This window comes from Felis catus, chromosome F1, assembly GCF_018350175.1.
Source record: "Felis catus isolate Fca126 chromosome F1, F.catus_Fca126_mat1.0, whole genome shotgun sequence".
NCBI classification, from domain to species: Eukaryota; Metazoa; Chordata; class Mammalia; order Carnivora; family Felidae; genus Felis; species Felis catus.
Window position 1 is genome coordinate 51497224 of NC_058384.1, and position 11311 is coordinate 51508534.

Genomic DNA, 11311 nt, shown 5'->3' on the forward strand with positions numbered 1-11311 from the left:
AGAGAGAGAGAAAAACTGTGAGTGGGGGAGGGGCAGAGAGAGAGGGAGACAGAACGTGAAGTAGGCTCTGCACTATCATCGCAAAGACTGACATGGGGCTCGCATCCCAAACTGTGAGATCATGGCCTGAGCCAAAGTCAGATGCTCAACCAACTGAACCCCTCAGGCACCCTTCCCTGACTTAATTTTTTAAAAAGTGTTATTAAAACACAGTTAGGCCCATTTATTTAAATCTTTTCTATGGTACTTTTCCTCTACCAGGGCAGAACTGAGTAGTTGCAACAGAGACCATGTAGCTCAGACAACTTAAAAAATTTGCTCTCTGGCCTTTCCAGAAAAGTTTCTGCATCTCTAATATAGAACATTATTATCATTCAAGAATGTTTCCTCATGCCCCTTCTGGGCAGTACCCCGTCAAAATACAATCACCTCTGTTCTGATACTTAATCACAGATTATTTTCCCTATTCTAAAATTTTATATAAATGGAAACATAGAGGGGGACCTAGGTGGCTCAGTCAGTTGAGCATCAGACTCTTGATTTCAGCTCAGTTCACGATACCAAGGTCGTAGAATCAAGCCTGGTGTTGGGGTCCATGCTGCTGCTGGGCATGGAGCCTGCTTGTGATTCCCTCGCTCCCTCTCCCTCTTCCCCTCCCTCATTCACAGACACGCACACACTCTCTCTCCAAAATAAAATAAAATCTTTAAAAATACATGGTATCATACAGAATATATGTTTTTGTGTGCAGAATTTCTCACTAAGTAAAATGATATTGGTAATAATTTCTTTGCTGTATCAATAATTTATTTCTTTATGTTGCTATGTAGGATTACATGTTAGGAATATACCACAACAATTTTATCTGGTCCTTTGAGATGTGATACTGTTTTCAGCTCAGGCCACTATTTGTAAACTGCTATAAACATACATGTCCTGATGTAACAGTAAATTTACATGTCTATTGTGCATGTCCATGCTATAGAACAGCTAATTCAAAGAATGAGTTACTCTTTGCCAAATCATTTTTCAAAGTAGTTTCTCTTTTTTAACCTCCTATGGATGCTGTATAAAAACACCCAAAATATAATAATTTTTCAAAGGAAGAAAAAGTGTTTACTGGGTATCACTGGAACCAGTTGAAACTCAATAGAGAAAACCAAGTAAATGCAATGAACACCTGAACAAAAGCAATGGAAGAAGGGTAGATTTGGAAGACAATAAAACTGGAATTGTTTTGAAGGACAGTGAGGCAGATTATCTCTATTGATATGGGAATTAATTCCTCTTTTTTTCCAAAATGCATAGGAGTGTGCACTTACGATGACACCATTTTTCCAATAGATACATTAAGCCATGATGTTCTTTGTTCAGTTATATTAATCCCAAAAAAGACTAATAAAAAAATTTACTCTTACTCTGCCATTAATAAAACTCTGTGTTCTTTCTAAATGCCTGGGTTTTCACTTTCAATTATTTTGCATACAGTTTTACAAATGAGTGTGTACCACTAAGGAAATTAAAAGGAGACCTAAATTAATGGCAGACATAATATGTTCCTGAAAAGAAATACAATATTTGAAAGATAAAAATTTCCACTCAATTAATTTATAAATTAAATATAATTTCAATTGACATACTGTGTTCTAATTGCTAAAAATTCTTAAATCATCTGGAAGAATAAAAGAGTAAGAACAGTCAAGAAAAATTAAATGCTAAAGCAAACTTTCCCTAACAAATATTAAAGGTTATTAAATATGCATGATGCTAAATATAGTGTGTATCTGACATAGAAATTTTGGATAAATGGAATATATAAAAATGTAAAGAAATAGATCCTGTTTGAAAGAAAATTTATTATGTGGAAAGGTGATATTTCAAAATAAGGGCTAGATGAATCATCCAATAATTGTAATGTGACAAGTGACTAATTGTTTGGAAAAATGATAACCTCATTATTACTGAAGTGGATGGATAAATCACTCAATAAATGATATTGAAACAAGTGATTAATTGTTTGGAAAAATATAATGATAACCTCATTTTTAATTAATTCATTATTAGCTTTGCTAACTACTATAATAAACATACAATAAAAGTATAATGACCTATATAATAGCCCATATAATTTTTCCTCATCAGAGAGCAGCTTTCTTCCTGGCTTTAGCTCCACTAACCTCTGCCATATACAAAGACTTTTAAGTGCTCCTCACCAGCAAACAAATAGAAAGAAAATCCCCTAACACTGTGGCTTGCAAGTAAGATACAGTAATTTGAGTCATATTCCATTGGTGAGGACGTGAGGACTAGTCTCATAGTTCAACTTGGATGCTAATCATAGCGTAACGCGTAATCCTTGGCAGAAAATAGAGGATGAGAGACATGGACTTTGATGAATAGCTGGCCCTATATGTGTCATATATTGTGCACCAAAATAAACAACATACACATTACGTATTTAAATATGAAATTAACTTACCATACATATATACATATATGATGACGATGGTTTAGCCAGTCATCTATCAATGAACACTTGGGCTGTTTTCATATCTTGGCTATTGTAAATAGTGCTGCAATAAACATAGGGGTGCATATTTTTTTAATTAGTGTTTGTGTTTTCTTTGGGCAAATACCTAGTAGTAGAATTAGTGGGTCATATGATATTTCTATTTTGTTTTGTAAAGTTCATTTATTTTAAGAGAGAGAGAGAGAGAGAGAAGGAATGAGTGGGGGAAGGGCAGAGAGCGAGGGAGAGAGAGAATCCCAAGCAGGTCCTGCACTGTCTGCTTGGATCCCCATGTGGGGCCCGATCTCAAGAACTGAGAGATCAAGACCTGAGCCAAAATCAGGAGTCAGATCTTTAACTGATTGAGTCACTCAGGTTCCCCTGGTATTTATATTTTTAATTTTTTGAGGATTCTCCATAGTGTTTTCCACAGTGGCTGCACCAATTTATATTCCCACTAACAGTGCACAAATGTTCCTTTTTCTCCACATCCTTGCCAACACTTGTTATTTCATTGCACTTATATGTGAAATCTAAAAAAACAAAACAAATAAGCAAACAAATGAAAAGCAGAAACAGACCTATAAATACAGAGAACAAACTAATGGTTGTCAGAGGGGAGGAAGGTGGGGGAATGGGCAAAATGGGTGAAGAGGAGTGGGAAATACAGACTTCCAGTAATGGAATGAGTAAGTCATGGGAATGAAAGGTACAGCATAAGGAATATTGTCAGTGGTGCTGTGATAGTGTTGTGTGGTGACAGATGATGGCTACACCTGTGATGAGCACAACGTAGTGTAGGGAGTTGTTGAATCACTATGAGGTCCCTGAAACTAATGCAACAACATGGGTCAACTATACTCAAATAAAAAAATAATAAAATAAAAAGTAAAGTTAAAAGATTGTCTTAAAGATATTTAAAGTAGCCTTTAAAAAATAATTCAAAAGGTAAGCCTCAAAGGAAAAACAACTCAGGAATTTGAATAAGGAAATATTTTTAATGTATGCATATGAAACAAATCAAAATTCCATAAACAAATTGAAAGCAAATTAAAAAGCAAAAAAAATCCACATATGGAAAAAATATGTAGGCCAGAATGCTTATACATCAATTAGAAAAATCAGTGCAAATACTATTAAGAGAATATGCTAAAGAAATAATGTAAATGATAAATATGTATATAAAGAAGCATATTATCCATTCACATTTGTAAAAAACTTAAAAATATATAATACCTGGAGTTCCCCTCTCAAATATGATGAAGTACAAAAACTGTACTTCAGTACCAACAATAAAAACTAGAAACCTTGATGAAAGATATGAACATTTACTTTCAAACATTTAATGACAAGCAAGCAGAAGAATGAAATCCCAGAGAAAAGGAAAACAAATTAGGAGAGTACTACCATTGTCCCTTTCTTCTGTTGGAGGTAATTTCCAGACAGTTAAGGGAACCACAGACCTCTTGGTCTTACTGGAGTAAAGAGATGGAAATCAAAATATGAAAAAGCTGAGATGCCTGGAAGAGGTGGAACAGTTATGGAAAGAAGGATGATAAGTAGGGAAAGAGCTCCAGACATCTGCTTACACATTTCCTTGAATGTATTAGGCTGTATATGCTTAGAGTGAAATTCCACAAATCTAGGCAAAAACCCCAAATTGGGCGATGGAGTGGAGAGACAAGCTCAAAAATTTTCAGAGTTCAAAAAAAGGAGTCATATTTGTGCCAGAGTCAACAGTCCTCAGTGATCAGTAGGTGTATTTAGTGAAGGCCTGAGAGATGAACTTTACACATAGTGAAAGTTACTCTACAACCAAAAGAGCAAAGCTTAATAAGAGACCTACACAGATTAAAATGATCGAGAAGAAATGTTAATTCTTGCCAAAACAAAACTCTCTACCTTCTGAGGGACCCCAAAAATATCCATAAATATAACAATGCAATACCATGATGTTGAACATCTAATAAATATTACATGATGCTAAGTGAAATCAGCCAGACACAGAAAGGCAAATGCTACATAATCTCACTTATTTGTGGAATCTAAAATTATCACTCACAGAAGCAGAGAGTTGAACGATGGTTGCTAGGGGCTGAGGAAGGGGGAAAAGAAGAGGTATTAGTTGAGGGTACAACTTTTCAGTTATGCAAGATGAATAAGTCCTAGATCTATTGTGCAGCATGGTACTTATATTTAATAATATGTATCATATACTTAAATTTTGCTAAGGTAGATCTTATGCCAAATGTTCTTGTCAAAATAATTCATAATAATAAAGAGAGCAGGAGGAAACTTTTGAAGGTCATAGATATCTTTAGGACATAGATTATGGTGATAGTATTATGAGTGTATATTTACCTCCAAATTCATCAAGTTGAATATGTTAAATATTCACAGCTGTTTGTATGCTAACCATACCACAAAACAGTGGTTAAAATAGCATGCATTTAAAGGAAAACTTGGTCAGAATATGGAAAAAAGGACATTATTAAAAAAAGATCAGGTGGAACTTTTATAAATGAAATATTATTTAAAAGGAAAAAATATGTGATATGGAAATTAATACCATCTGAGAAAATGCAGAACTTAAGATCATAGTAAAAATTATTATATAATGTATTAAAAATGAAGGATACAGGGGAAAAACACTCAAAAACTTAAGCTGGGTCTTATTGACTGCTTAGACCTTCCCTTGTAGGGAGAGATAGAGGCAATTTGAGTCCCAAAAGGAGATAGTAGAAGAGTAAATATTTGGAAAAATAATGGCTAAAACTTTTCTAAATTTGACAAAACCTATAAATCCATAGATTGAAGAAGCCCAAAGACCTCCAAGCTTAATAATAATCATAACCCGAATCATAAAGCATCTTCAAAACTTAAATGTCAAACTAAAAATCTCCAAAGCATATCATTAGCAAAAAATTGATCATCATTTATAAAGAGAATCTAAAAGTAGCCAGAATAGGCATTTGACAAAATTCAATGCCACATATGATTAACAAAGTCATTGAACCTAGGAATGGAATGGAACTTCCTCAACCTAATAAAGAGCACCTGTGAAGTACATGTAGCTAATTGTACTCAGTGTTTAAGTTTTAATTCCACCCCTCCCCCTTCTATTGGGAATAAGACAAGAATGTTTACTCTTACCACATTAGTTCAAAATAATACTTTATGTTCTAGCTAGGGCAATAAAGAAAGAGATAAATAAAAGGCATTTATATTGGAAAGAAGTAACTCTCCAAATGCTGATGATATGATTATGCATGTAGAAAATCCTTTTTTTGGAGGGGGGGTATTTATTTTTGAGAGAGAGAGAGAATGAGTGGGGGGGGGGAAGAGGAGGGAACAGAGGATCTGAAGTGGGCTCTGTGCTGACAGCAGCCAGTCCAATGCGATGCTCAAACTTACAAACTGTGAGAACATGACCTGAGCCAAAGTCCAACACTAACCAACTGAGGCACTCAGACACCTCTGCATGTAGAAAATCCTAAGTGAACAAACCAAAATAAAAGTGACTAGAAATAATCAGTGAGTTGAGCAGGCCATAAGACACATGATCAATATTTTTTAAAAAATCTATTTCTCTATATAAGCAATACCAATTGCAATCTGAAAATATAAAAATCATTTGTAATAGTGTATGTAATATTAAAATAATTAGTCTATAACATTTAAACTACAAAATACTGGTGAGACAATTTTTTTAAATGCCCAAACAAATGGAAGCTAGGGTATACTAATGGATTGAAGGCTCAATATTTAAATTGATTCTCTTTTTCAAATTGATGCATGAATTCAGTACAATCCAAACAGAAAACTGTGTAGGCTATATTTTTTGTAGACATTGAGATTATTCAAAAGTCTATGAGTATTCAGAAGACTTGGAATAGTCAAAACAATTTCTTAAGGGAATAACAGACTAGGAGGGTTTATATTCTGTAATCTTAAGACTTCAAAATCACGGTGATGGAGACTGTGTGGCATGATATGAAGACAGATGACTGAAATACAACACAGTGCGCAGATAAACTCACACATATAGGATCAATTGATATTTATCAAACTACCCAGTAATTCAGTGGAGAAAGGGTAATTCTTTTCAATAAATATGATTCCAAATGTTGGCAAAAGGCTGGAACTCTTTCATGTTGCTGCTGGGAATTTTAAATTATGCAACTACTTTGAAAATTATTATGGCAATTTTTTTCCCTTAAAGTTAACCCTACATGTCCCATATGACCCAGCAATTCCATTTCTAGATACTTACCCAAGAGATATAAAGACCTTTAAACAAAGATTTGTGTATAAATGTTTATAGCAGCTTTTGCATCATAGCATCAAACTGCACAGAACCCAATGTCTATCAGTAAGTTAACAGATAGACAGATTGTGGTGTAATCAGCAATAAATATTAACAAACTATTGAAAACATTACGTTGAGTGAAATAAGCCATGGAGAAAAGGATATGATTCTATTTATATGTGAGTCTAGAAAAGATCAATCTAGTCCTTAATGACAGAGAATCAGTGGTACCTGGGGCCAGGAGAGGAAAAGGAATAAACCGTGTAGAGACACAAGAACATTTTCTGAGTTAACATAGGATTTCTATGTTTTTATAGTGCTGGTGGTCTACAGGAGTGTTTTTGTGAAAGTTCATTGAGATACATATTGTATATAGGTGCCTCTTACTATATATGAACTGTACTTCGGTAAGGATGATTTGAAAAACAATAATTTAATTAACATCTATTATTTTATTTTCCCACATATTTACCATTTACCATGTGCTGGGATCAAAATGATTCTTTTGGGATTTTTTATTTTCCCATCTTTATACTTTTTGGTTCTAGTAGAGCCCAAGAAAGATTATCTCCAGGCCAAAGAATGGGTACCTACATCTACAAATATTTATTCAATCTGTCATTAAATTTTCCTTTATTTGCCAGTTCAGGACAAGGACTGTAATAAAGAATTAGACAATTAGATTACTTTCCTGGGCACTTTCAAATTTCTTCTTGTAAGAATAGCACTCTTCCATTTGGGGGCATAAATTATAAAACGTGAGTCTGAGTGTCGTATGCCTTTGTCATATGCAAGTTATCCTGAACTGGAGACAATGAAGCTGACTCGGAGAGAAAAATCACCCATATCTGTTGTGGAAAAAGGTGCAGGAGCTCTGGATGAGGGGTTAAATAATTAGATGGAAAGGTAAGCAGGCTATTTGGGGGGGGGGGCTCTGGCAAGTAATCTTCTATAGATAGAAATGATAGATGATTGATGGATGGATAGATAGATAGATAGATAGATAGAAGATATTTATGAAGGCAACCATGTTGAAAGTGTAGAAAACCTTAAGGTATGGCTAGTAAAAGGATTTGGATAATAATAGACAAACGTAAGCACACACAATTTATAATGTAGATTAATCTTTGAGTTGTAGAGTATGCCTGCCCTTTGGAGCGCTAGCTCATTGCTAAAAATATTTCATTACTACTTCATTGCTAAAAATATTTCATTACTATTTCATTGCTAAAAATTGCCCTTGGAAGTGCTATTTCATTGCTAAAGTTTATAGGTGTCAAGATGAACAAAAATAATTGGATGATATGGTTTTCAAAGTTTCTTTCCAATCAAAATATATTGATTCCTTGATGAAATAGACATACTAATTATGGGTGTTATAGAAATGGAAAACTTTCCTTCCCTTCTAGGTTCTTCAGCTTGCCTAATATTAAATTGACATAAAACAGATTAACAGGAGAAAAACAAATTTAAGTTCATGCATATAGAAACTCCATTAAAGAAAAATGAGACTCAAGTGAGCAAAGCAGGCAGGTTTGACACCTTTTAGACAATAAACAATAAATTGTTTAGACAATAAACAATAAATCTGTGAAGAATTGACAAGTAAAAGGGGTTAGGGATTAGGGTGTGAGATTAGTAAAGAAGACCAAGGGACAAGGATTTCCTGTTTTCAGGGGGACAAGGAGGGTCAGTGCCTTGCACTGGTTGTGTCTAAAGTAACTTTAATATAAAACAATTAGTATGCCAAAATGCATATTTTGGGGTGGCATATTCTGCTTCCCTTTAATGTATATATGTGAATATCTGATGCATATATCATACACACATATATATGTATTTTTTTACAAACAGAATTTATATACAGTACAACTATGCAGGGCAGCAAAATCTACCTGGCATCTATTTATATTTAGAAAATAATTAGGTAAGTGTAGCATTTAAAATTAAAATCAGATGTTACTGATGAAAACTGTCAATCAAACACTAAAATTATCACATTTCTAATTACTTAAATTATGGGGATTGGTGCTTGAGTATCTATTGATTAAAACTAAAGTTGATTCTTTTAAATGCCAAATATGTATCTTAAATTCCAATCAAATCTCTGCTTATGTTCATGTGTTTTATATGAAAATCAGATAAGTAGAAATAATAGAATTGAAAGGACTTGAGTTTAATTAGAAGCATAGGATGTAATCCCAGAGAGTTCAACCTAATGTTGTACAAGCACATTTCATATTACAGAGTTACATGGAGGAGATCGACTTTTTGCTGGTTCATTTTGCTCGCAGGTTTCTCTTGTGATGACTATTAAAGAAAAATTTCTGGAGTCTCTCTGTTTTAGTAAATTAAAGCTGGTTGTCTCCTTCATCTTTCATCTGCAAGTCTCCTATGCATCAAACACTGTAGCATATGCTCAGGATATAACTATAAATATGTCACTTTGTGTCTTCAAACAGGTTACAAACTCTGTGGATTATGCTGAAGTGAAAAGAAAATTTACAAGATGGTGTGGCATGTGTGAAATATTGGTGTATGTGACAGAAACCAAAAACAGTTCCTGGATCTAGAACTAGGCTAGAGAACTCATAGGAAAATGTAAAAAAAAAAAATGATTTTACCAAATGTCAGAGTAGACTATTCATAGGTATGAATGGTTAAGAAAGAGAGAGACTCTGCCCCTCCCCACTCACCCTGTCTCTCTCTCACTCTCAAAAATAAATAAATAAAATAACTTAAAAACATTAAAAAAAAAGAGAGAGAGCGAGAGCACAAATGCCTATAAACCAAAAATATAGAATTGAGGATCTGCAAGTGGTTCTATTTACTTTAAGTAAATTGATAATAAGGTCAACAGGAGGAAATTTTGTCCAGGTTTGTTTGGTGTAGAGAGAATAGAAGAGAATGTTCAATATTATTCTAAAACTCCTCCTCATATTCAGTGTTATTTTATGTATCCTTCCATTTTATCCATAAACATATTCAATCATTGACAAATAATTATTTTTTAGAAAGTGAGACACCAAGGTCATTCTATGACACTCGAGTGGATTTTATTTTTTGCCTGTAAAATGGACATGCAGGACTTATATTCAGCAAATAACCACTTCTGGAGGATATTTATTGTGAAATTACAAACATTTGATACAATTTGAATACTATTTGAAAATTCACCTAGGCCAGGGATTTATATAAAAAACAGATAAGAAGTCATTTAGATAGAACCATGGAGTGAAAATGTCAATCAAAACCTTGATATACAAGTTATTTTAAGATGGGAATATGTGAGGACAGTAACTCTTTCTGATGTGGTGAAATAATAGAAACATTCATTACTTAATTGATTTGTTTTAAAGTATTATGAAATGTAACACAAAAGCCTAATGCAGTGTTTAATTTGTTTCTGTATGTAGACTTTTCTTAACTCTCATCTTTTTTTTTTTTACATAACTGAATTGAAACCAGAATGATTATCAGACTATAAACATTGGGAAAACATCAGAAGTACCTCTTATGCTTTGTACAGAAACATGTGGATGTTTCCAAATTCATTAAATTTAAATAAAAAGTTTTCTGCACAAAAAGCAGGCAATATATGATAAACAAGACATTGATATTCCCATTTCTAACTTGCTTTTCTTACTTAAAAGTAAATCATGAGCAATCTTCCAAATACATCATGTAAGTGTAGGTCCTTATTTTAAACTATGTCCAAGTTTTCAATTATATGCTAAATACATAGAGCATTAAGAACATAGACTTCAGAACAGACCGCTTATATTATCATCCAATCTCCCCACTAATTTTGTGACCTTGGATATGTTATTTAAATAATCTTTGCTTTAATTGTTCCATCTATAAAATAGGGATAATAATGCCACCTAACTCTTACAATTGTAAAATGCTTAGGAAAAAGCCTGGCCTATTGAAGGTGCTACCGTAATTATCAGTACTATACATAAAATGGGATTATGCAACTATAGCCCTGTTGATGTGCTTTTGAATTCTCCCTATTTTGAGGTTCAACTCTGAACAGTATGTTGCAACTACATTTGTACTTGCAAGTGTATATAATTATCATTTTTTCTTTTTGGTTCTACAAAATGCAGCGTGGCAAAACACATTCCCACCAGGAATTCATGAGAATATGCACTATACTCCATCCTAACAAGAACGTTATTATTCCCAGTCTAGAGAATTAGAAAACTTAATCTGCATATTCTTGAGGACTAGAGGTGTTTGGAGTATCATTTCACAGACTTGTCGTATGGATAATCCTTCTATAAATTGAGAATTTTTAAAAATTCCTTAAGAAAGCTTTTAATTATAATTCAGGAAAATTATTTAAACATTTGCATATTGACATGGTACCTCTCCTATGAATTGAGAAAGAAGATCCATAAAATGGGCACCCACTCAATGTCCTTAAACTTCATCGTGAGCAAAGATGATACATGTCCTAATTGTTCAGATATCTCTGTGTCCTTTTA

General features: G+C 33.5%; 1 long non-coding RNA gene across 2 annotated transcripts in view; it reads right to left on the minus strand.

Annotated features, from left to right (window-relative positions):
* Positions 1-2605, minus strand: part of LOC123382901 — a 38525-nt gene extending 35920 nt beyond the window's left edge. For both annotated transcript variants that reach the window (XR_006592040.1, XR_006592039.1), the window contains exon 1: positions 2480-2605. This is a non-coding gene — a long non-coding RNA (uncharacterized LOC123382901). The remainder of the gene's footprint in view (positions 1-2479) is intronic.
* Positions 2606-11311: the final 8706 nt, after the last annotated feature.